Source organism: Ursus americanus, unplaced genomic scaffold (genome assembly GCF_024610735.1).
Source record: "Ursus americanus isolate L20-20 unplaced genomic scaffold, mUrsAme1.1.p SCAF_99, whole genome shotgun sequence".
In the NCBI taxonomy this organism is placed as follows: Eukaryota; Metazoa; Chordata; class Mammalia; order Carnivora; family Ursidae; genus Ursus; species Ursus americanus.
In genome coordinates, this window is record NW_028273681.1 from 116,213 (window position 1) to 139,874 (window position 23,662).

The following is a 23,662-nucleotide window of genomic DNA, read 5'->3' on the forward strand; positions in this document are numbered from 1 at the left end:
ATGTCCTTATATTTGAAAATAAAGCTATATATTACTAAATAATCCACAGATCAAGCGTTATACAGTAAAGCTATATATTACTAAATAATCCACAGACAATATTTTGAACTGAATTACAATTTTTTAAAAATCTAGTATTGCCTGCAGAGGCAGGCAAAATTGTTTAGACAGAAGGTATTACATTAAATGTATATATACAAAAAAAGAAAGGCTAAAAATGATTATTCTAAAGGAGTTAGATAATATCAATTCTAAGAAAATGGAAGAAAAACATAAAGAGCAGAAATTAAAATTTAAAATCTATGGAACACTAAATAGTCAATTAAAGTATTAAACAGCCAAAAGTTGATTTCTCTATAAATTATAGACTAATAGATTTGATACACCCCTAATAAGATCTACTAAGAGGGGCATCTGTGTGGCTCGGTCAGTTAAGCGTCCTACTCTTAATCTGGGCTCAGGTCATGACCTGAAGCTTGTGAGATCAAGCTCTGTGACAGGTCTGTGCTCAGCATGGAGTCCGCTTGAGATTCTCGGTCTCCTTCTTCCTATGCCCCTCCGCCACCCTTAAAACTATAATCTGTGTGACTATACAGATAAAGGAAGAAATGTTTTCTCTAAACAAAACTTCGTTCAAGCTAAAAGACATCACAGACCAGCTACAAAAAAAACAAAAAACAAAAACAAAAAAACCCCCAAAACCAAAAAAACCCAAAAATAGTTTAAATTATGTTCTGTTTCAAGAAAACAAAGTAAGAGATTCATCTAGCATTCAGCAGTTAGAGATTAGGCATATAATAATAAAATTATTTATGGAAATCTGTATCAAAAACTGATTTTCAACCTTTCCAATTTCATGGCGGTCTCATAAATAGCTACCGTATTTTCATCCTTGCAGATGCGAGAATGCTCGATGCCTATCAAAAAGGAATGATGAGGCAGAACAGACAGATGAATTAGGGAAGACTTTTGAAAAAACAAATCAATACGAAAGACTTTCTTTAATAATAGAGTGTAAATCCAACCAGGAAGGCAGTTGTGCCAGAGCCGCCTTGGAATTCCCCCAGGAAAGACAAGGCAAGAAGGAGTCAACACTTTAGGCTCAGCTGGTTCGAATTACTCTGGTGCGTCTGGGGCCACAGAGGTGGTCTCTAGTTGCCTGAAACCCATTCAGGGCAGAGAAAGCACCGGACTCCGCATCTTCAGCTCCGCACTTGCACCTGCATCAGGGAGCAGCTGTGGCTCCACCTCCTTCCGGTCGGAGCGTAAATAGCCGGTTGCCAAAGCTGCTTCACATGGCGCGCCCGTCTGGTTCGTCCCACTTCCTGTCCTGCTGTGGATGTTTCGTAGCACGTCACAGAGACAAGGGTGAGTGCGTTGTAATAAGGGATTTGGGGAGAGGGGGACCACATTCGTTCATGAGCTTTTGTGAACGTATATTGCTATAATGATGCTATTTTTTTTTACTGGGTACTGCTGTGTCTCTTCCAGTGCCTCCTGTAGGCATTAAGCTTTGTCAGAGGGGCTTAGGCATAGGAAAGGGCGTCATGTCCACGGGGTTCGGTACTCTCCACGGTTTCCGGCACCGCTGCGGTCCTGGCACGTGTGCTCCCCAGCAAGGGGACACGACCGTACGGGCGTGGGAGGGAGAGCTGGGTAAGACATAGTTGGGGCACGGACAGTGCACTGCTTGGTGTGTACGTGAAAACATGCTTGTGGGAAGGTTGTCATTATCTTCAGATATCCTCTAGCTCCGGGAAGGGTAGTCTCTTCCCGGGTCTGAAGGCTCCCAAGAGAGGTCAGAACGTCATAATATACAGAAAATAACCAAGAACAATTAATACACATACTGAGTGTTGACAAGGGTGTGGAGGAACTGGAATTCTCATACATTTGGGAAGACAGTTTGGTAGTTGCTTTACAATGTAAACATTTACCTGCTTTGTGACCCAGTGATTCCACAGTTAGGGGTCTCTCTACCCAAGGGAAGTGAAAGTGTAACTCCATACAGATATTTGTACACTCGGATGATGTATATAGCTGGTGTATTTCAGATAGCCAGGATTTTGTAAACCATCTAAATGTATGTCAGCAGGTGAGTGAATGAACTGATGGTGGTAAAGTCATGTAATGGAATACTGTTTGTTAACACAAAGGAGCAACAAGTGAATGTGCACGTGAATGAACAACACCATGAATGAGTCTCAGAATAATTACGCTGAAAGAATCCAGTGCATGCCATATGTCTATATTTCATATAATTCTAGAATTCTTATAAATTTATGTAAAATATATGTAAAATTGTAGAAAATGCAATCTAGGATGACAGAAAAATGTTCAGTGGTTTCATGGGGATGGGGTGAGTGTTAGGGAAATGTCAATGGCAAGGGGATCATGTAACTCTTTGAGGTGATGCATTTGTTTGCTATTTTTGTTGTCGGTTTCCTGATTGCAAATTTTATTAGTTTCCTAGGGCAACTATAATAAATTACCACAAACTGGTTGGCTTGAAGTAACAGAATTTTATGACGTCAGTTCTGGAGACTAGGAGTTCAAACTCAATGTGTTCCAGGGTCATGCTTCCTCTGAGGTCTCTACGGGAGGATCCTTCCTTGCTTCTTCCAGTCTGTAATAGTCCTGGGTGTTTCTGGCTTTGGGGCAATATCCCTGCAGTCTCTGCCTCCATCTTCATATGGCCATCTTCCCTGCATCTGTGTCTTTTTCCAAAGTTCCCACTTCTTAAAGGAAGGGGAAAATGAAGGGGGGGGCATCAGAGGGGAGACGAACCATGAGAGACTATGAATTCCGGGAAACAATCTGAGGGTTTCAGAAGGGAGGGGGGTGGGGGATGGGTTAGCCCGGTCATGGGTATTAAGGAGGGCAGGTATTGCATGGAGCACCGGGTGTTATACACAATGAATCATGGAACAGTACATCAAAAACTAATGGTGTACTGTATGGTGACTAACATAAAAAAAAAAAAAAAACACTAGTCATATTGGAATTCCAATACGACCTCATATTAACTAATTACATCTGCAGTTACCCTATTTCCAAATAAGTTCACATCCTGAAGAAACAAATATTTCAACATATCTTTTTAGAATTTGACCAATATATGTTTATTTACATACTCAGAACTTATCAAATTGTATCCTTCAACATGTGTGGTTAATTGTATGTCAATTAAACCTCAATAATCTGTTCAAAGTTGCTGAAAAGAGAGTCCTATAAGCAATACACTACAGTAGGCCAAATTCTAGATGAGAATTTTTACAAAAAAAAAAAAAAAAAAAAAAAAACAGCATAATAAGAATAGGCTGTGTATCATATGAAGGAAATTGAAAGAAACATTCAAGACACTGGAGTCATCCCATTAGAAGTTCCCTCAGGAGAGAAGAGAATGCTGTCAGGAAGATGAAGCATCATGATTTTATCCACAGGGTGTCCATTACATGGGTGAAGTGTGGCAGGCTTACTGCTTAGAAGACATTCAGTTAAAAAGGGTCATAGGCAACACCAAGTTTTGAAAGTACAAAATAATAGCTATGTTTTCAAAGTTTAAAGGGTCCTTTAAATTTACAGAAATGTGTTTCAAATACCCACCCAGAGGAAGGAAATAGGAGCATTGGCATATTTAAGTATCTTTACAAATTAACATATTCAAATGTTAATTAAAATTCAAATAAATAGATTTAATAAGAAAATGTATATTTTAAAATAAGAGATTTAAGCACAGTGGTCATTGAAATAATTTTCATATAAATTTCTGAATACATTTTAGAAATTGGCAGAGTGAAATTTAAAATAGCTTTTATTTGATTCACAAATTGTATTTCTTTTAGTAGGGTACATTCGAAGACTAAAATATATTGTTGAATATGACTTAGACAGTACCTGCAGTGATTTAGTACAATTTTTTTCTTACACTGGACATAGAAAAATAAGAAAAATCAAATATAATTATGTTTTCTGGTATACAAACCTATTCAAAACTGCATCTAGATTCATTTTCTAGAAATACTTGAAATTGGGGAAAGATTTCTTCTGAAAATTGCTGAATTTTTAAAATCATTAGCATTTCTGCCCATTAATAATTACCAAACCCTTTTTTTCCCTTCAAGATCTCCTCTGTTCTAATTTTATGATGTTACTCCTAAAATCTTTGTGTATCTACTAACCTAGTTCTTGGTCTGGTAGTGAATTTATTTTCTAATTACAGGTGGCCTGGTTTAGGTCAGACAGTGATGGGTCTCCACCTATATTCTGAGTCAGGAATGAAGTCTTATCATCCTGGTGTGCTAGCATGGAGTACAGTGAGCTATCCAAAGATACACTTTTTTTCCTAAATGAATTGAAGCCAAGGGGATGAGTGTCTAGCTCTCATTTGGTTGGAGGTCTAGTGTGGAACCATGCTGAGCTGATCACTGAATGAGTCTTTGTGGAACATCCTTCCATGTGCCACTTTCACTGGACAAAAATCCCTTGGGGGTTACATGAGAATAAATGAAAAAAAGTATTTTACCTTTATTAGTCTTATGAGACTAAATTTTCGATTCAGCATTATTTTCTTTTCCTAGTTCTTCTAAACTTTAGTGATCATGAAAGTCAATTTGTTCCACTTCTCATTCATTTACCAATGGAAAACAATCCTTAGGGGCCCTTTTAAGATTACATTAAATGTAGTTATCTGGTTTCAAGTGAGTAAGACCCTAATTACTTTTGAAAGAAGGTGCCTGAATGATATACCTTCAACCTACATCCAATTTGTTTTACTCAGACAACCATCAAGGAAAACATTCAGTGACAGAAATACAATGTGTAGTCTAATTTGGTATGGAATGAATATTTTCTGCAAGGCTAATTACAACCTCCTGGAAAAAGAGACTAATCTCTTGTCACTGACACAGTAGGTCAATAACTATATTTACATTCCCCATTGGCACCTGCTATGTTTTCTGGTAATCAACTCACCAGTAGATAGGACATACTTACCATGAAAAATGTGGTTTTAAATGTACTATTACATTTTATTTTTTTATTAAAACATTTTTAATTTAAATTCAATTAATATGTAATGTATTATTTGTTTCAGGGATACAGTCTGTGATTCATCAGTCTTATATAATACCCAGTGCTCATTACAACACATACCCTCCCCAGTGTCCATCACCCATGTACTATTACCTTTTATTTATATCTATTTTTCAAAGCAAGCACATAAGCTAAACTATTTATTTTCATTCCTTAATTAAATTTAGGTACAGAGAACTCATGAATTCATCTAAACAAAACATAAATTACAACTAGCGCTAAGACTAAGCAAGTTTTATTGCAGCAAATACTGCTATAAAATCTGCAGTTTAGTGTGAAACTGTGATTAATGCCCATGTTTGCCAGGTAATACCTAGGGAAGTTGTTTGGTGGGGTTGTTTGTTTGTTTTTATTGACATTGGATTTCTAGTCCTTGTCTATGAGAAATTGAAAGATTTTTATATTTCTTTTATTTTTGCTTGTTTATATTCTTTTTACTTTTTCTGGTTTAGTCTCACAGACTGATTTGGTCTTACAGCCAGCAATCATGTGTGAATGTACGTCTGCATGATAGCAAAGGAGTGACTTTGCCTTCCTTTGAGTATTAACCTTAATGTGTCTTATTTTAGTTTTCGTTTTCCCTTGGGCAATGTTCTGAGTGCATACTTGACGTCTACAAATTCTCTTGCAAAACTACATGTGGCTCCTTTCAAATTGAGTCTTCCCCTCCCCACCCTCCCAAAGATAATTTCAAAAATTTGATCAGAAGTCATAAACTGGCAGCCTGTAAGCCAAATTCATTCAGCAGATGTATTTCTATTGCAATGACTGTTGTGAGTGGTATTGTTTTGTTTTTACCTCTGTAGTATTTTTTAATTGAATAACTTTTAAAAATCGGGAAATTTCATGTAACCTGGCTTTTGAAAATTGTGGGATTTGCCAACATGGAGTTCACTTTCTACAGGGAAGAAATCTTCTGGAGTCGAGTCCTTTTAGCCATGGCAAATACACATCAGTTTACCATAGATTTCAACAATTATGATTTTTCTTTTTTTTTTTTTTTAAGATTTTATTTATTTTATTTGACAGAGATAGAGACAGCCAGCGAGAGAGGGAACACAAGCAGGGGGAGTGGGAGAGGAAGAAGCAGGCTCATAGCAGAGGAGCCTGATGTGGGGCTCGATCCCATAACGCCAGGATCATGCCCTGAGCCGAAGGTAGACGCTTAACCGCTGTGCCACCCAGGCGCCCCAACAATTATGATTTTTCTTATCTTGGCTCGTTTCATTCATGTATTACTTGCTTGGTCCAAGTAGCCATTTGAGAGTGTAATATGTGATTAATATGCATTCAAAGAGCATATATATTGGAGTACCATGCTTGTGCTTATGGCTACAGTTTGGCTTAGTTTCCACTAAATGACGTAGCTGCTTGACAGACAAAAACAGTGCTCTGAGAAAGCGTCCTTTATATGGTCATAGTTTACTAAAATTCAAAGTGTTTTACCTATATAAAAATAGCTGTTTATTAAATATAAAGGCAAATATGGATAAAACATATATACATTTCCATTACAAGACAAAATGACGTTAAAGCAAAATGTGAGGGGCGCCTCACCCCGCAGTTGGTTAAGCATCTGACTGGCTCCGGGCACAATCTCTGAGTCCTGGGATCGAGCCCCCACATCAGGCTGCATGCTCGGTGGGGAGTCTGCTTCTCCCCCTCTCCCATTGCCCCTCCTGCTCACTCTCTCTCTGTCTCTCAAATAGTCTTTTAAAAATAAAAGAAAGCAAGATGTGAAAATAAAAAGATATAAGTCTAGTTTTAACTTGCCCACTATGAGTGAAGTTTGTTTTTTCTTACTGGTTTATGAAGACAGATTTACTTTCAAGTACACCTTGGCTATATACAGCCCTGGGGCAAGTCTTGTCTCTCTCCCCTATGCAGTAGTTCTTCTGCTGTTAGCCAAGTGCCAGAACCCACCCACAGAGAGCACAGCAGTACCAGTTTTACCTCTGAATCTCAGAACTGAGACCAAGTCCTCACTGAATCTGTAGGGACTGAGCTGTGTCTCATTCTTCTCCTGTCGTCTGACTAAGAAGCTGCCCTTCAGGGTGGTAGCCGAGCCCACTAAGGTTGGCATGTCATACCAAGTCCGCCATCTTCTTGCTGTCTCTCTCTCCAGCTTCTCTTTGTGCCTTATCCCAGTGCTCCGCTCTCTTTACCCTGAATGCTCACATGAAATCTAAACCCTTCCAACCCTACATCTTCCATTGTTACATTTCTAAGTAGCAAAGCATCAAAACACAGCTGTTTCTCGAGAAGTTTTTAATGATACTCTCTTGTATGCTTTAAACAGGATTAAACAGTGTTAAACAATTTTTTAAAATTCGGTGTAATTTTTTTTTAAAGCATTTCCTACTTCATCTTTCCCATAGTGCTAAGGGATGTAGGGACACAGCTGCAATCTTCATTTGCTCCAGCTCTACCTTTGTTGTTATTGTTGGGTTTCCCCAGATGCCTCCTCCTGTCTAAAGTGGCTCTCCCTACTACTTTTCATAATAAGTTTGGTTTTAGTATTCTCTGTAGGTGTCACCGATGTCCTAAGTGGCCTTGAGAAGAACTCCATGAAAGGAGAGGATGTCTGAAGTGGAGGAGAAAGGGACGCCATTGAAGTTAATCACACGTGATGGCGATTCAACCTTCCTGTAATTAGTATTAGTTGCTAGAATGAAGCTGAGAGTAGAGAGAAAGACAAATAGTGATCCTTTCGTAAAATCACAATATAGGTAAAAATGCAACTTTATTTCTATCAGGACAAGGTGTACGTAGAAACATCACATAATCCCTGATACTTCGTGTAGCTGATGAAGTGAAATATGCCTGATTTCCAATCACCACTTCAGCACATGTTTTCATCTAGAACTTTTATTTCTTGAAATCGAGATGTCAGGGAGTGGCCAAGCAGGATGATTAGCTCAGATCATTTAAGGAGTAGACCTGGGCAACCTTGTTAACATTTTGAAGATAATTTTTTTTTAAATATAGCTTTATAATAATGTGGATTGAAATAATAGAAGCACTTCATTTTAAAAATCGAACATATCTGTACTTTAATGATTTTTCTTCAGTATTGCAAATTAAATTTTTATTTGTAGAATTTAGTAAAAGCAGAGTGGGGCATAGTACTTAAGCCTACAGTCTTATTCAAATTAAAATACCCAGATCTTTTAATTGATTATATCACTTAGAAAGGGTGTGATCTAATTAGTAACGTTGCTGTGCCTGGTTTTCTGATTTGAGAGATGGAAATGATAATAGTCATATATTAATACTAACTTAATGAAAAAAGAGGCCTTGCAGATGGGAAATACTCCTATCCATTTGACTAATGCCCTGATTTAGTTAATTCTAGGTCCTTCTTGCAATTAACAGATATTTACCAGCACGTAGGTGTTCTGGTGCCTGCTATGGAACGTGTACTGGGTAGACCTCCCATCTCTCCTCATGTGACTGCCTGGTAGGTGGCAGGGTAGAGGAGCCCCTTATTACTGGGCTGCAAAGAGGAGTTCATGGGGAATTTGGCGTTGACAAAGCAGTTACTAAGAATTTCTTATCTTCCAATCCCATGTCAGTTCCCACGGTTTATTGTCTCCGGTCAATATTATTTGCTGTGGATTAGGTACACGTGGCTTTTATTATTTTGCTAGTAATGTGGACATTTTCCTTCTTTACACATTGGCAAATGTACATCATGTTCTGTTTCCTGATGGCCTCAAATGTCTCCACTAATTCCTTAATGTAAAAGTCAGCAGTGGGAACAAGGCTGACCACAGTACTATGTCAGGAGGAATCCTAAAATTCCTAAGAAAGATGACATAAAGGTATTGTAGCTTATTCAAGAAGAGCATGGGGATTGGAATTGTATCCCAGTTTGAACACAGAAGCTTCCATTGGGTGACTAGCTGGGCTTCTTTAAACAAATCAATCAAACTTATCTATGACTGATTTTTCTTCTTAGAATAAAGCAAATCTGGACAGATTGAGAGTGATGTTGGATAGGCGAGGAAAGTTAATATATGAAAAGCACATAGCAAAACACCTGGCATACAGCACTCATCCAAGGAATGATAACAAACCTTATCATCATCAAAATCATCTTGGGGATAAAGATCAACATTACAATGACTTGCAATTTTATGCCTTTTAAGGCCTGGCTTTTCAGAGATCCTGTTACCCTGTTTCAAGTCTTTTATTTACAATATTAAAACAAGTGGTGTTTTGGGTTTTCTCTGTACGAACCAGCTTTAAAAAGTGGTAACGAGATTGGTAGATCATAGGATGTGAAAGGGTGAGCCATCATTCTAAATGGTGTATCCACATTTCATCAGAAGAAATTGAGATGTAATGTTTTTCCTGCTTTAATCAATATAAATATCAAAGTCAATATTTGCATTCTTGAAATAGAAGCAAAGGACCCTAACACTTCCCTGGTAAGGTGGCCATTAAGTTCCAGTTAGCCTGGAATAGGCCCAGATTATGTTTGTTTTCCTGGTATCCTTATTATCGGTGTCCCTTTTACTCTTAAAAGTTCAGTTTGGAAAATAGTATATAACTTACATGGTTGCAACATAAAATGGTAGACTTGTTAGGCTGTGGCAAATTTACGTAGCAAACTGAGAAAGGCACCTGACTGTCCAAATGTGATTTTTGAAATTCTGCTACCTACCTGTCTGACATGAGGACCTCCATAGTTCTCCTGGATCTAGTTGAAAAACTTTGTTATTCTGAGAACCTCCAACATAGGAGGAAGAACTGTAAACCTAAAAGGTGATGTCGTGATTGAGATCTAGTGGTTTTAGTGATTGACTAGGATTTAATGCTTTGATGGAGATCAGATTCCCATATGAAATAGTTTTTTTTGTAAACCACAGTAAAGTGCTCCATGCATATCCCACTTAAAACATATGAACTTGACTCAAAAAGAAATCAAGGTTATTTTATGAACTAATAATTGCTAAAATACTTCCCATTCTGATAGCCCTACTGCTGCATTTAATTGCCAAAGTACATGTTCTTGGGAACGCATGGACAGATTTTGATTTTTTTTTTAATAAAAGATAATTATCCCAAAGTCACACAGAAAAGCATCTCTTTTATTTTAGACAGAGTCACAGTTTTAAAAAAATGAGTAGTTACATTCACATTCAATGTGTATTAACTTTTTAGAGACTCTTAATATGTTTGTATTTTCTTTCTATTCCTTCCAGGCAAACTCTTACCTTCACTACCTATCCACCTGTTCTCTAGCTAGTATTTTTATTTATTACTTACAGCTCACTTACTTGATCCCAAAGAAAGACCAGATTTAATTGGGAAATTGAGCAGAAGAAATGCACTGGCTTAGAAGCAAGCAATGGATACTAGCCAACTTTAGGGAGTTAGGCGGCCTTTCGCTTACAAAAATTGTGGCCAAGAGGCAGGTAAACTACTCCGTAGTCATCGTCTAAGGAAGTACTGCCTAATAGGGTTCTTCTGTACTTGCAATTAACCATCTTGCTGTGGATCGAAGGTAGAGTCACTTTATGTCAAAGCTACACTCTGCTATGGAATGTTAAAGTGAAGTTCCATCACACTTACAGTATTAAATCCTGCACAGGATATGTCTGGGAGTTGTAGGTGCCAATCACCCACCCACTCTACCCCACACTCCCACCCACAGGGCTGCTCTCCTGCTTTTCCCACCTGGGTTGAAAGAGCTACCAAATCATACTCATGGATAAACAATGCCATATACAATTACTCCTCAAAACTTTCTATTTTTCTGAAATATTTGATTTTATTCCTTCTGTTGTTTAAAATCTTATCTCTGTATGTAATAATAAAAATAGAAGTAAAAGACAAGATTTTCCTTCATCTCCATTTATATGTCACTAACACTGGAAATTTGGTTCATTCAAAGCAATTCATTGTATAAAAAGGTATTTATTTGAAGTCTCTTATTTAGAGTCTTCCATATTGCTCCATGTGGGATAAATGTTCGAATTTTCCATTTTACTTTCCACGTTATTATAGGGACATCAATGAAATTGAAATCTTGGTTAAAAGTACATCATTTAAGTAAATTATAGGGACAAATGAACTTTTGGGTAGAATTACACATTTTAAGTAAGTAAATACAATTTACAATTGGTACGGGCGGACTGTTTAGATAACTACATTGGAATTTTAAAATCTGATTATCTTATTCATGTACAAACCCAACTCCTCTCTTTTATGTTGAGAATTCTTGGTATGCTTTGACTTGCTCTGGAGATTCACATGAAGTCCTTGGACTTTAAATAATTACTTCACTTATACTAACTCACGTATACTAACTGCAAGTCTATGTTGTAGTTTCTCCTGAAAGCGTTCTCTAAACCTTACAAAACGTTCTTTCTCTGATTTAACTACACAGAATTGCCTTACCGAGAAATGTGAGTATAGTTTTCTTTTTTAAAAAGGGAAAATCTTTTCTCACAAAAGAACAAAGCCATGAATCTATAGAATATCCCTTCAAAATATTACTGTTATCCAACAGTATACTTGTATACTTTTTGGACTAAATGTATATATCAATATAAAAAGAGCAATAGGTTTATGTGTAGATACTCCCATTTAAGTCACTCAAAAAATACAGTTTCATGTCATGAAGAACATACGTAAGGCGTTTTCAACATATATGATTAATTACGAGGCTTTGAGTCCACAGATAGAAATATCACCAGAAAACTGTAAAATCTCAGTAAAGATACAAAACCACAAATGCTTTTACACCATCTACTTCATGAGAAGTAGCTTCTAGTTTCAGCTAGAATAAACATAAGAAAAATATTTTGACAAATACAATTCTAATTCTGGTCAAAGGGATGTAAACTACATCTCCTACATCTTAATTATAGTTGGATCCTTTAGGGTAACTACTAGATGACTTGGAGGCTGTCAGTTTCTACTGGAAATGAGAACAAAGTATCTTTGTTTGTGTCAAAGATGTGGTTTTATCATTTAGAACCAGAAATAGCTTTAGAAACAATTAGGCCTGTTTTCCAATGCCTGTGCATTTGAATATTAACCATGCAAAAAGCAAAATGTTGACTATCTCAAACTCCAAAATTTAAATAAGAGATATTTTTTTCCAATAGGATAATTCCTTCATCTGCATGATACATTTTTATATAAAACATACCACTAGTTAACTTATCAAGGCAAAGCTCAACTCAAATGCTATGGTGTTGGATTGGAGAAAGCTTTTTTAAAATGACAAAGAGCTCAAAAATATATAAATAGCTGTGTTTAATTACATTAAAGTAAAACTGCATATAAACTTCTACAAACAAAAGATAAAACTGGAAAAAATTATAATTCCTTTAACAGTTAAGTAATTCATATTCTTAACATGTCCAGCATCCATGTGAATCAGTTGGGAAAAGACCAATGTCCAATGAAGGATTGGGAAGATGACATGCATGTGGGGAAAAATCTCATCCTCACTTATACAAATTGAAACTCAGCTATGTAACATACCTATCCTATTCCTTTTTTTTTTTTTAAAGATTTTATTTATTTATTCGACAGAGATAGAGACAGCCAGCGAGAGAGGGAACACAAGCAGGGGGAGTGGGAGAGGAAGAAGCAGGCTCATAGCGGAGGAGCCTGATGTGGGGCTCGATCCCAGAACGCCGGGATCACGCCCTGAGCCGAAGGCAGACGCTTAACCGCTGTGCCACCCAGGCGCCCCATCCTATCCTATTCCTATAGTTTAAAAAAAAAAATTACTGACACAATGTGTCAATGGGGTGTCAGGAAAGCATGCATTCTCATGCATTGCTGGTGGAAATATAGATTAATACAATACAACAGGCAGTTTGGCAATATTTCTCAAAATTGAAATGTATAATTCATTTTGCTTAATAATTCCCCTTCTAGGAATTTATCCAGTGACATACATGCTATCTAAATGACATCTGTGCAAGATTTATTTGGAAATAAATGTCCAACTGGTCAAATAAATTATAACACATTTCTATAGCCATTAAAATAAGGAAGATCCTGTGCTGATACGGAACGAAGAGTGTGTGCGTACCCAGGTGTGTGTGTGCGCGTGCAAGCACACTTGTCCATGGAGCTAAGTGATAAAAGTTGAAACTAATTTGTAGGACAGAATCATTGTGTTAAAAATAAAGGGCAGGGAAGCAAAAAGAAATCATGCTTCAGTATCTTCGCTTGGGAGATATAATTGTTTGGCTGGGATACTTCTGGCAGCAAGAGACAGAAGGGAGATAGACTTTAAATTCTTGTGCTGTGTATCTTGAAATTTGTGCTGTGTGCGTATGTGTGTGGGTGCGTGTGTGTGTTAACTTTGATAGTATTTTGATTTTTAAAAATATTTACTCAATGTTGTCTTTAGGAATTTTAATTATTCTTACTCTTCTAAATTTATTTTGTTGTGCACTAAAGAAAATCTGATGCATGCCCAACTAACAAATCTTATAAATCAAAGGGTGTCAAAATGTTCTTTATAGGCTCATAAAGCAGGGTTTTTTTCCCCTAAGACAATAACATGATGCCTAAAAAACTTAGTGAAACACAAGACATAGGGTATAGGACCCTGCTCTTCAACTTATTACATATATACCTATGGGAGGTCACTTAAGTTCCATTTCCTCATTGTTAAATAGCCAAAACTTGCTCTAACATACAATACTGTAAAAGTCCAAAGACATAACTTATGTAAAATTGTTTTGTAATCAAACAAGGAATACAAGTGTAAATTATAGGAAAAGTAAATTTTTTCAGAAGGAAACCAAAATAAAGCATGTATTTAGGATACATCATCAGCAAAATCGGTACATTTTCCTATTTCCTTACTTTTGCCTCTAGGCACAGATATCCTCATCCCAGCCTGTATCAGATGAAAGTTTAACTGTACCTGCTTCTCTTTCTGTATCTATCAAGAACTGTTAATATTTAATTGTGCCTTTGTGTTTCCTTCAAATCTCTCCAGACTGCCTCCTTTTGTATTAAAAAAAGCATAGTATTAAGGAGGCCACGTATTGCATGGAGCACTGGGCGTTACACGCAAACAATGAATCATGGAACACTATGTCAAAAACTAATGATGTATTGTATGGTGACTAACATATAATAAAAAAATTTAAAAAAAAAGAAATTAGGTGAGAGTAAGGAGATAAGGTATGTGTTTAACTAGAAACATCAGAGGTCTTTGCAAACATGCAAAAGTCTCCTGTTGAATTTCAGTTTTTAGCATTTAACTTCTTAATGTGTATTCTTAGAGAAGAAAACTAATGAGTGAGGAGGAGGAAGAAAAGGAACAGGAGGAAATGTGTGTTTATTAGCTCCCCTGAATCCCAGATTAGGGGTATTAATGTACAAGGGGTATCAATGTATAAAATTTAAAAATAAATAAAGCATAGTAGGTTAATTTCTATACCCAAGTGAAATACATATCTACATGTTAATGATTGCGAGCTTGAATCCCTTAATAAGACATTTTATGGCTCTTTTCTGTAACTATGTCAGATTTCCAGGGGAGCTGTTTCAGGACAGTTTGGCCTTAAAGAATAAAGAAGATGTGTGAGTACCTTAGTGGGCTGAAGAGGAACTCGACTCTTATGTAAAAGTAGTTAAGTCTGGAAATTGAAGCAACTGTAGGCATTTCATTTTTCTTAGATACAGAATGTTCTAGATGAATGTCAAATTTCTGAATGAAAATGACCTCGCCTGATGAAAGATTGAAACAATATCACCATTTAAGTGCAACATGATTTTTAATGTCTTTCATGAAAATCTCATTTTACTGGAAATGGCACTAGAGCTGTGAGAAAGCTACATACAGTATTTAAAATAAAATATCTAAGTGATCTTGCAATGTATTAGGACAAGTTTTAACATAAATTACACTATTAAAAAAACCTTTAGAATGTATTATCAGGCCTTCACTACCCCACTACAACTTCTGCTATTTTCAAGCAATTTCTCAGAATAATAAAACTTTTTGAGAAGAAGCAAGTTTATCATTGAAATAACTACAATAGAACTTTCTTTGGGTAGACAGAACAAATAATAGACCTGAGAACCAATTAAATATGATTGTTCAGGCACATTAATATTGGGGAATACTTACAAGTTTTCAATTTTCCCTTTCCGTGGTTGGTAGCATTTATCTATTGAGTGGAGTTTTGGTTTGGGCAGAATGATTCCTGGGGAGGAGACCGATAATAGTCAAACGCAGGAGGACTTATAGGGCATTGGGATCCATCCAAACCGGCTTCCAAGAATGGAAAAGCAGGAACACTGAGATAAATACTCCCCCCCCCCCCTTTCAGGTACTGTTATGACGTAAGTTGGGTCCTAATTACGGCCACTGATTTCATTCAGTCTTACAGTGGAAACCTAACTACTTTTACAGTACCACATCAGAAAGTTTAGAGAGCAGATGTATTTAATGCAACCTCATTTTAGCAATGGGGCGATAAAATTATTGTTTCCCTTGAAGGGAACTGGAAATTAGGAGAAGGGAGATTTAGTTATTATTTTTTTCATTGATAACATATGACGCTATATCAGAAATAAAGCCCGAACTGGAGGAAATCACTTGGTTGCTGTAATAGTAGCTGATCACTGCACTTTTGATTATCAGTTTCTGAATCACAGATAGCTTGCTTACTTTGTTACTGTTGTCTTACTTGGTGTCTCCAGTCAGTGTCTAATCAATCTCTGACAATCCATTTTCTAGGTGATCCCTAGAACCACCAGCCATCTCAGCTTTATGAGTATTTCCCTTGTAAACATGGTTTGAAAGGAAAGAGTTGGCTTGGTGTTCAACAGAAACAAAATTGTTATGTTTATTTTTGTCATAGAGCAAGTTCTTGCTATTCATGAAAAGTATGTCTTGAATTCATAAATACCATTATTTTAGAGAGAGTTGCTGAGTCAGTGGAATACTAGCATGACTGACCAACATAATGAGTCCCTCCCACAGACCAGCCTTGCGGTTCGCATATCCGTAGGGTACTTACATACATTACCTCAAGAAACCCCTATAACAATCCTATATTGTAAATATTATTATCAATGTATTTTGTATCATAGACCTCGGTGTTGACTGTGAGAAGTACAAAAAGCATTTTAAATCCTAAAATCAAAATATATATAATAGATTCAGTAATCCTTTTTTATTAACTCTAAAAACGTTGTTCATCTTCTGAGTCATGAACTGTTTGAGAATCTGATGAACTAACATCATCAGATGATCAAGCATCCAGTGCCCATTACCTATAAATTATAAAGATCGATAAATATTCCCAAAGCTTTAAGATTGATATTTACATACATTTCATGGTTTCTAAGGTGACCCTAAGTCTTTGTTCTTCCACTAAATATTGGTGACATAAATGGCAGCAAATCACCCATAGTTTGTATCTGGATTTTTGAAATTATCACTCCCTATCTGTTTCTGTCCCATTTTTTTCTAAATGCACTATCCTCCTACAGACAGCCATGCAGAGCACTCAGTGTCTGCCTATTTGAAGATGTAACACACTTTTCTCTGGTGTACATGCTGGCAAATGGAATCTTGCATCACGAAGTATGTGCATATTTAATTTCCCTAATTAATTTTCCTTCCAAACAGGTTGTATACCAATTTGCATTTTCATCCCCAGTTTAGGAATGTCCATTTCTTTATACTCTCACTTACACTTAAAATTATCCAACAATAAATAGTATTTAGTTGATTTTTTAAAAAAATCCCATTGCTGTTTTATGGTACAATCCTGATTATTAATGGGACTGCACATGTTTTCATAAGGATTTTTTCATAATTTTGTGTCCCATTGTATAGGTTTTTCTGTGAATTTGCTATTTGTATCTTTATCCATTTAACCTTATTTACTGTTTTGTCATTTCCTTATTAATTTGCTTGTCTTTGATTTCCTTTGTGGTATCTTTTGTCATGCAGAAGACTGTAAAGAATGTTGAAAAGGCAGTTAACTTGTAGCATGAGCATACAAGTTAAGCATAATTCTTGATAGAAATACAACATGAGAAATCCAAGAGCCTGTCAAAACATTTCTTTATCTTCAATATTGGTGATAGTCAAAGGTTTCAGAAGATAACTCCTAAAAGAATACATGCATATATTCCTCCTTCTAAGTTCTAATCTTTACAACTATCTTAGGTATAACATCAATCCTATGTGAATGAGAATAAAAAATAAAGAAATGTGGCTTGAAGAATGTTGAGTAATCTCTCATTTTAAAAATCTTACCTTCTGTCTTAAATCAAGTCTCTGATTCTAACATGTTTCACTAAATTGTCATTATTACATTATTTTCAATTTAAATAATCCTGACTGTGGTTGAATGGATTTTGATTGAAACACCAATTTCAAGGATCAGTGTTAAGGGGGATTTAAGTCTGGGGATGAGTATAATAGGAGGACAGAACGTACATGAGAGCCTGTGGTCACAGTTGGTAACCATAAGAAAGTCCAAGGCAATGCAGAGTGACTTTGGTGTGTCTTTGATGGTGTCTAAGGCATAAGCAAGGATATTGTCAACAGTGGGAAGTTTGGATTAGAGGGCGGCGATGAACTTCATGTAAATTGACAAGTGGGCCGGATGAGAAGTGATGAGAGCTTGAACTCATATCGAAAGAGTAGATCGAGGGAGGAGACAATAGTTTTAGTACACACTTAATAGAGGAATCCTCCTTCTACTTCCCCAGTGAGCCTGGCAGGGAAATGGGTCTTGGATAAGATAAAAAGTCCGAACAGGTCAGGTGGAGGAAGTTTCCTCCAGGGTTCTTTGTAACTGGGATAGGGTAACTTTTAGAGATATGTTCCTGGCTCAGCAGTAGACTCCTTTCTTAGTCTCACTTTGTGTGTTGGGGTGTGTGTGTAGGGGAGGCAGCATGATTTGAAAGTGTCTGATTGAAGAAGGGGAAGAAACAATGCTCTAGAATCCAGAAGTACTAACTCGGGTGTTGAGAAATAACGGCCAGTGATCAAGAAGTTAGGCAGATGTTTCCCTATCTTCTTATTTGTTTAGACTGAGGGTCACGCTCACTGCTCATTGACTAAATCCTTCTCACGGAAATTTTTTGTTTGGTCTGCACAAGACTTAACTATTTTAAGTCAACATATAAGAAATTGTACATGAGGATTCCTGGCTTCTGTGTAAGAACTGGAAGCTCTGGAAACCTGGTCCTCGTTCCCATGTGGCGGCAGGCAGTGGAGCTGAAGAATCGTTTCTTGATGGAATTTTAGTGCTCACTTCTTCATTCTCACCACATAGCTTGCTTCTTACGCATGGCCTGTTCCACTGAGATTTGTGGTGTTCTTTCTCTCCTCTCCTCTCCTCTTTCTCTTCTCTCCCTTTCCACTCTCTCCTGTCCTCTCTTTCCCCTCCCCTCCCCTTCTCATCTCTTCTCATCTCATCTGCCTGATTTCAGTAAGCAGTTTGGAGACTTCAGGATAAGATAAGTCTCAGCGTTAATCTTTGGGACATAGAGGAGTGTGTGTGTGTGTGTGTGTGTGTGTGTGTGTGTGTAAATATATATGCACGTACATCTGATTCAACCGTTACCAATAAATAAAAGATAAAGGTCTGTAACTTACCCTTATACTCAAAGAGAAGCCTTTCATGCCTTAGATGCTTCTGTGAAATTAGCAGTGTCAAACCCATGGCCTCACGGCTAATATTATTTGGAGGTACGCGAAGGACCAGAGATAACACAAAATGACCCACTAGGAGCCTGCACCACAACTGCCACCAGAGGGTCCTTCTAGACTGATAATGCAGACCTAGTGTTACATCCTAAAGACAAGAGGGATTTGTGTCAGGGAAGGTCTAACCTCGCTAGTAAGGAGGAGATTGTGCTAATGGTGGCTGGAGATTCTAAGGCAGAAGTTAGAAGTAAGCACTCTCAAAGGCAGGGGACTTGAGGATAGGAATTTTCAGGATTTACTGAAAGACTCTCTGGAAGGTGTTAACTCTTCACGTGTGTTACCCTTGAACTTTGGCAAAAGTTCTGTACTGTGTACAGTTCTGTGTGTTTTAATTTAATAAATTAGTTTTGGTATTTTTATGTGCTTATTGTACAGGCATGGCAGCATTGTTGGCACACATATTTTAGTTAAGCCCCCTCAAGGATGTTTTCGTCCTTGTTTGTATTCCATGGTGTGCTATGGATGTGCTATAATTTAAGTAACCCATGTTTTTTCACCTTTTCTTAAACAGTGTGGGAATGGAGAACAAAGACATCTTTTGTTGGTACTATGCCACTCCCGGAAAATGGACATTTTTGTAAGACAGCCTACTGTAAAAGGACATGCTTCTTATAGTGTGTGTGACAGTGATCCAGTGGCTCACGCTATTCGAGCCCCTTCCTGGTTACTCTCAGAGCTACCTTATCTATGGCACAGAGATTGGAAAATGCTGCATCTGTGTATAATTTTCTTTTCCTAACATGACCCTTTCAAAAATTGTTATATCCTTGATAGTCTGCAAGGTTGTGTTGTGAGAGACAAAATACCCAGCTAGGAAAAGACACGTGTTCCACTCTGACAGCCATATCTGTTTTTGTGTTACGTTGACTTACCTTCCTGGTGGAGAGTCCATGCTCATCTGATTCTCTGAGTACATTCTGTTATCTGTATTGATAGAACTACATAACTGGACCAATGTGGAAGCAAAGGAGAAAAGTGTTCTGGAACCACCCTGAGGTTCCAGGCTGTGAAGATGTGCACATTCGATGTGCCACTCCAGCTTTTCTCCTGAGTGGAGCAGATTTCAGGATTCACCCAGTTGTTTAGGCCACGAGCCAGGCAAGATCATGGCATCGCACAAGGGGAGCACTGATCTTAGTTACACATTGGACATGTTCCTACACTTTCTCCACATAGAATATTTTGGGACTGCTCTGGGCAAAGTTTAAGACATGAGAGTTGTTATTATAATTGTTCTTATTGTTATTTATTTATTTATTTATTTATTTATTTATTTATTTATTTATTTATTTATTTTATTCCTCTGCCCATTTCTGTGTTTATTTATGTCCTGGTATCACCTTTTTCATTCTCCCCTGACTTCTATGTTTCATGTTTCCTGTTGGCTACTAAAATTTACCAGGCCTCTCTTCTCTGAAAAATATCCCAGTGCTCCAAATTCATTTCTGCTTTCCACCAAAAATTACCTCTTTTTTTTTTTTTTTGATCAATCACAGCAAAGAGGGAGACTTTCTGGAAGTTGGAATGGCTACCGTAGCTTGCTTAAGCTTCCTGGAAATACTTGAGCTTAACCACATAAGCGAATGTTATTTTGGGTGAAATCTCAGGCAGAATGACAGAGCAAGGGGTGTTAGCCACTGGGGCGAGATATTTGCCAGCCTCGGGGAAGCCTTCCCACACTCTTTACTGGACCCCAGCTGAAGATCTGTTTCTGGCTTGGCCGACTCCTACTTCCATCAGTGTCTTGACCTAGCAGTGAAGAGAGAAAACCAATACTGCTGTTACACGTTACAAACTGAGCGAACTAATATGTTTTCAAGGGCACATTTTCCAATTTCCAAATTATGCTGGCACTTCATTTATCACTCTTAGTTCTCACTGAGTTCTTAGCATTCTGCTTTCAATTGGTGTCTTGACAAGAGAGTAGGAATTAAAGCACAACACTGTAAACATTGTCTCTGACAGCAACTCAGGGAAACATTCGGTAGCAGGAGGGTAAAAAATCTGTATCTTCTGATTATTTGCACATTTAGACTATACACGTTATTCAAGTTTTCACTTTGGATAAGTAATTGAGAATTATTTACATTTGATCCTTTTAATATTAAATATAATCTTTTGTGGCCTAAATGTCTCAAGATGTGTATGAAGTGTTAAAGCAATGATATAATAAGTTGAAATGATTTGTATATTCAAAAAAGCTAGAATTACTAGTGAAAATTACAGTGTAATTAGAAAAATGTGTTATCAATGTGTGAGGCCAAATTTTATCAACAGACCTAGAAAATAGTTCTAATAACAATATAAATGAATTGTAGTGAAAACATTGACCTTGTCTGAAAAATAGGGAGCATGTGTGAAGCATATGTGTATGAGAAATGTGTAAGAAATATTAAGGAAGTTATTTTGACTACAAAACTTGAAAATATCTAACATTATGGATTCCTATATTTTTGTAGCATTTTCAGAGGAATAGATATAGTATTCATGTAAAATTGGTTCTTTCCGTAATCTTAAAAGCCTGCCAGTTAGTAAATACTACTTTTCCTATTAAGTTTGAATGAATTTTGTTACCCCTATCTTTCTGACTCCTTCAGAAATGTCACTCCCTACAGTGAATCATTACCGAACCCCTTGCACATGTTTTCCAAAACCACTTTCAAAACTACCATCTCCTTTTTATACATTTACACAAGAGATACATAGTAGGGTATGTTTTGTCATTTTACAGATAAGGACATTGATGCCCAAAGAGGTTATGTGTCTTGCCTGAAACCCGGAAATTGGTATCTGAACCTCATTTTCTCTTTTCTAATTGACTAAAATGTCTGTGTTCTATTGCTTTCTAGAATAACAGTCTCATCATATACATATAGTGTTACAGCGATGAGATCATAAGTTTACATATATCTGTGTATGTATATAAATGTGTATGTGTGTGTATCTACATATATAGCCTTCGTCGTGATGCTGAGACATACCACTGAAGGAGAGCGGTATCACATTTCAGTTTCGGAAGATCATAAATCCATAATATGATTCAAATGATGGTGTTTTTATGAGTAGGCACTAGTTAAAATAGTTTAGATTTGTATGCAATCACGTCTCTCTCCTTTTGCATTTTTCATGCATGCCTCTTAGATCTATATTTCCCTCAGACAATTCACTTTTCAGATAACATGTCTGTTTCCACAATACACACTTTACATTTTCTTAGCCTCCGTTTACCTCTCTTTTCATGTTATCATTTCTTCAAATCAGTAAGATCAAATATCTAAGCCTTTGTTTTCATGTATCTTTCAGCACAAAAATGTAAATGTGTTCACAGGTATGGAATACTATGGGACTTTTCAGATAGTGTTTAGTCACATTTGGATGATTGAAGATAAGTGTTTTAATAAAACAATCTGGGAACTTGAGATGATGTGTAGAGAATCTGTGCTTAAGAGATAAATACAGGGGCACCTGGGTGGCTCAGTCGTTGAGCGCCTGCCTTCAGCTCAGGGCATGATCCTGGGGTCCTGGGATCAAGCCCCACATCAGGCTCCTCCGCTGGGAGCCTGCTTCTTCCTCTCCTACTCCCCCTGCTTGTGTTCCCTCTCTCGCTGGCTGTCTCTCTCTCTGTCAAATAAATAAAAATAAAAAACCTTAAAAAAAATAAATACAATATTGTTACAAATAATACAAGGAGATCTATAAATAAATGGCTCCTCAGACTAACAGAATATTTTAAAAGTAACATCTGTAAAGTCTATTACAAAACAATAGTCATAACAGAATAAGTTGAGAAGTAAGTTTATTTTATTTTTTTTTCTTTCTTTTCCATCACTACCACAGGGTAAGACAGTATCATTTCTTATCTGAACTGGTCTAATTCCATTATTCCCTCTAAAACATTCGTTATACTTGAGCCAGGATGATCTTTCCAAACTGAAATGTGATTATATCACTCTCCTTCAGTGATCTATCTCAACATCAAGATGAAGACCAAACTCCATTTTAAGTCTGATTTAATATGACTTTAAACCTCTGTTGTAACATATTCCTACTGTCCATGTAGACATGTCTTCTCCTGACTGGCACACTCTCTCTATTCTAGGACCTCATGCCTAATTAGGTCCTATTTGAATATCGCTTGTTAACAACTTTCCTGAATGGGTGTAAGGTGTGCCAGTGGTATCCTGAATAAATCCCTATACTGATAGTTTATCTCACAAATTAAAATTACTTAGGTATTTTTGTTCCCACTTGGCTCTAGGCTCCTTGTTATTACACAGTGAAATTTGTTCATCAGTATATCTTATGATCTAAGAAATATAGGTTTAATAAACATGCCATTGATTAATGTTTATAGCTACATTTTATCTCACAATACTATGAACTGTGAATATCTTGGCAAATACAGTTGTTATTCAGCATTGTAAATATTGCATGTAGTGAGTGAACATGGTCACTTCTGTCTAGTTAAATTTGTATGTATTTATACATATTAAGTTGTAGACGCATACGGACTCTTGACTTTAAATCTATGCTATAGACTTTACATTTTTAGAGTTATTTTAGTTTTGATTATGACATAGAAGATACTAAAAACCAAAGGAAATATTACACGAATTAATGAAACGATACAGTGTAATAATATGAGGCAACATATTTTAAAATAGGCATTTATGACTTAATAATAGCATTCCCGATCAGCTTTCTGTCAGAGTTAAAGTGGAACTGGTATAATAATAGGCCTACTTTATAGAAAAGCATTGATAAAGAATTTTCGTGGTTGATGATAAACTTGAGCTGGCTTCCTACAAAACAAATTATTCAGCTATACAGTGACTTTCC

The 23,662-nt window shown here is 36.8% G+C and overlaps 1 long non-coding RNA gene across 1 annotated transcript; it reads left to right on the forward strand.

The window, feature by feature from the left end:
• Nucleotides 1–1,306: 1,306 nt before the first annotated feature.
• On the forward strand, nt 1,307–21,377 carry LOC148106706 (uncharacterized). Its single transcript, XR_015723606.1, has 2 exons — nt 1,307–1,368; nt 19,335–21,377. It is a non-coding gene; the product is annotated as an uncharacterized LOC148106706 (long non-coding RNA).
• The last annotated feature ends 2,285 nt before the right edge of the window (nt 21,378–23,662 follow it).